The 3,967-nt window shown below is 37.5% G+C and overlaps 1 long non-coding RNA gene across 1 annotated transcript; it reads left to right on the forward strand.

The window, feature by feature from the left end:
• Positions 1 to 924: 924 nt before the first annotated feature.
• Positions 925 to 3,714, forward strand: LOC131547325 (uncharacterized). The gene is made up of 4 exons (XR_009272903.1): positions 925 to 2,922; positions 3,319 to 3,383; positions 3,475 to 3,506; positions 3,616 to 3,714. It is a non-coding gene; the product is annotated as an uncharacterized LOC131547325 (long non-coding RNA).
• The last annotated feature ends 253 nt before the right edge of the window (positions 3,715 to 3,967 follow it).

Genomic DNA, 3,967 nt, shown 5'->3' on the forward strand with positions numbered 1-3,967 from the left:
AGATTGTGTTTATTTGCAAAACACTGGATTTGTTTGATGAATATTGGCACAAAATTCGCTCCATACACACACGTCCTTAAAAGTGAAGCTGCGGGCTCTTTCATCGCCCACTGGTGGCTGGCTGCAGTACAGGTTATAAACCCCGCCCTCTCTATGTAAACGAATGGGACTTCAGTCAAAATAAAAAAAATGTATTACACTTCCAATACAATTTTCCAAAATAACAAAAAAAAAAAAAAAAAAAATTAATATTTTGTATGGTCTCCTTTGACCTTGATAACAGCTTCTGTTCTTGTTGTCATTGTTTTTATGCACTTTTCCAGAGTCTTTATTTAATAACTGAGCATAAAAGAAGCCTAGAATTTGAAGATGCAAAAGCCCCTTAGCGCTGTAAATTAAACATTTTACACTTTGTCCACTTGAAGTTCATTAAGTGCCATCCTGAGGAAGGCGCGAAGACTCCACATGACATCTTTGAAGGTAATGTGTACAGATCATAGACTGTAAAAAAACAAATGGACGACGCGATTCGTTTGGAGCCAGAGTCTGCGCAGTAGAGTCCTGAGCGGAGTCGCGGAATCAAACTCCAGCAGACCCAATCAACCGTAACGACATGCCCCGTTTTTAAAGCATCAAATTACTAGCTAAAATCAAACATCACAAAAACGAACAATTGAACATATATCAGCGTGATAACAACTACCTTAAATGACCAAAACCATATTTCGGGAAAATTGTATTGGAAATGTAATTAATTTTTTTATTTTGACTGAAGTCCCATTCGTTTACATGGAGAGGGCGGGGTTTATGACCTGTACTGCAGCCAGCCACCAGGGAGCGATAAAAGAGCCCGCAGCTTCACTTTTAAGGACCAGTGAAACACACCCTGTACAGATAGGCCTGTGCGCATTTGTGAGTTTAAACTGCGGAATGACAGTCTCAAAACAGTCTCGGACATTCTTAAGGCAGAACACTACTGCAAAGGACTTGTTATTTGTTGTGTATACTGTGAGCAAAGAAGCAATGCATATATTGCCTTTGTCTGGATTGCCCTGTGTGGATTTTGTGTACATTTGTGGATTCATGTGCGTGTGTGTGTGGATCTCTCGCGCGTGCATTTGTAGGAGGTTTTGATACCGTTTTCATTCAATAATAGCCTATAACCACAGTTTTACTACAAATACCATGGTTAAACTATGGTTAGTGTAGCAAAACATGTTTAATTTGTTTTTACCATGTTTACCTATAGTAACCATGTTTTTTTGCTCGTAACCACGGTTAATTTTCGTAACGGATATTTTATGTTATTTTATATCTTTTTATTTTACGACGTGTATTTGTGAAAATGGTTAGGCTATACGTTTAGCACACACACAGCTGTGCATTTCAAGGCACTTCAGTAGACCTTTAATGTTACCTATGTTTTGTAAATGTTAAAATTATTTTTAATATATAAATAAAAAAGTATGACAGGCTTTTACTCTAGTCTTTATCACTTTATTAAGATTAAGCAAAACAAAACGACAAATGTTTACTTTCACAAGCCGTCACGTAGGCTTGTAGTAAGCGGTCTCTTGCCTGGAGACTCAATCAGGTAACAAAAAGAATCGGGAAACGACACCTCTGGCCATTCCGTTGGGTCGTTTGTCCAGTCACCGATACCGTACGGAGAGTCCGACACAATACGGCTCAGTTTTTCGACGTATCGAGCAGCAGAAATTATTTTATGTACACGTTTTCCAATGAGGGGGAAACGTTCGTTTTTCCCCACGCTGACTCCGCCCACACAGCTATGACACGACACCGACCAAGTCAATTAGTGGTTAGTGAACCTGTTCATTTAAACAAATAAATACAAAATACATAAAAGACGATAAGAGTAGTCAATAATACATTTTCTGTTATACAGATTTTCTGAATATGTTAGCTAGAGGTTAAGAACGTTACGATAGATTTTTCATTTTGGGTGAACTATTCCTTTAAATCAGCAGAGGAAGAAGAGAGAGTCCTAAGTGACTCATATAAATGGAGTGTGCAAGGAGGGAGAATCTGGGTTTGAGTGTATTGGTTGGTGTGTCTTTGTGGTTTTATACCACCTCAGTATGGTGTAGACTCAAGCAGGATGTTAGGTCATGGAATTACATGTCACTGTACGAAATTCTGCTTCTCTCCTCCAGAATGCAAGGTTCAGCAGGTCAAAGACACAATGGCTACATGTGACCTGGAGACTGAGACCAGCTCTCCACATAAGTTTGTTTGTGCAGTAGTGTGTCATAGCTGTGTTGTTCACAAACAAGCAGATGGTAGTATTTAAGTCATAGTTGATTTGTTTTCTGTGAAACAGTGCAACTACTTTTTTTCTACATCCTATCCACTTTAAGGAAAGAGGTACCACCTCACTCCATGCACGTACTAAAGCCCTGCCCTGTAAACTGTTAATCTGAAAGTAATTTAGCAGGGCAGGTTAAATGTGATGCACATTCTGTTTATGATAAAATGATCTAATGGAGTGATCTAATAATCTCTTTACTAGTTTCTATAACAAAGTATAGCATACACTGTTAGACATTTCTGTAATTTCTGCAGTTATTTACTGTATATCACCCAGTATAATACTGAAAATTCCCTTTACAGTAAATAACTGTAATACCCTTTGCATAATGGGAATTTTCTGTGACGTCAGACCTCATATACAGAGACTTACTCTATTTTTTAAAGTTGCTGTATACAACTGTATTTGCTGTAACAGCCTTTTTGGCGCCATTGAGGTTGTTTTATTTTCCTAATTTCTTACATTTGGATTGACGATTTGCCCTGCACCGCGTCTAACGCCGCAACAGCTTGGGACTGACTACACTGGATGTGTTACATCGCTTGTAATGATTGGAAAATCCTTATGAGAGAATAAGACCTGCAAGCATGGTAAAACTGTGTGTGTGTGTGTGTGTGTGTGTGTGTTTGTCTGATCTTTGCACACCAGTTTAACTTAGTAACATTTACTCGTCAACATGGCGGTTACAAACTTTACTATGGTAAACTGTGCTGTTGTTTCAAACGACTTTTGTCAGCTTATTGAACTAAGTTACTGAATTAAAATACTTTTTAACGAGCAACACTTATCTTATATTAACAGGCTAACTAATGTAAAATTATGTTCAGGTGTTAATGTTGGCCAGTAACCTTTTGAGAAATAAAATCCTATGTTAGGTCTGTTAAACAAGTTTTATGGCTAGATGCCTTTCTAGTTTTTAAATTAGTTTGTTATAGTTTTTAATGGAATTTAAGATTTATTGCATTTTTTGTATTTGTGTTTTAAAGGCAACTGCAATGAAGCATCAAGAAAGACATGAGCAGGCCAGCCACCCTGAGACTGATAATTCATGGTAAGAGGACAACTATGGTTTTGAGAGGTTTGTGTATTCTGTATGAGGTTTGCCTTTTAAAAGTGTGTCATTTCTACTTCTTGTTTTTCAGAGAAGACATTTCTGTCACTTACAAAGTGGAGGGTGAGCAAAGGTGGTGGCCATGTTTTGGAGCATCACCTGGGTTTTGCAGATGGCTATGTATTCTTTGGCTGCTTGTCGTTTTTCCTCATTATGTTTCTGTTGCCTAAAGATTCGTTGTGAGGATAAATCCAGAGGACACAACATAATGCACTGCAAAACGTCCTAAGACAGGAGAAATGGTGAAGATGCACTGTTCCAGCGTTGGAAGATTGTATATTTAAGTGTTGTACATGCAGTGTTTTAAATAAAGAATTTGATATTTTGTAATTATTGTGTCTGTTTTAATTGAATGCCAGTAGTACCTATGTAGAGTAAAATAAAATGTGTCTTAAGTGTCAATTTTTCAAAATTTTTCAGCTGAAAGCTGAATAAATAAGCTTTCCGTTGACATATGGTTTGTTAAGATTGGACAATATTTGGCCGAGATACAACTATTTGAAAGCCTGGAATCTGAGGGTGCA

The sequence above is a fragment of the Onychostoma macrolepis genome, chromosome 09, assembly GCF_012432095.1.
Source record: "Onychostoma macrolepis isolate SWU-2019 chromosome 09, ASM1243209v1, whole genome shotgun sequence".
In the NCBI taxonomy this organism is placed as follows: Eukaryota; Metazoa; Chordata; class Actinopteri; order Cypriniformes; family Cyprinidae; genus Onychostoma; species Onychostoma macrolepis.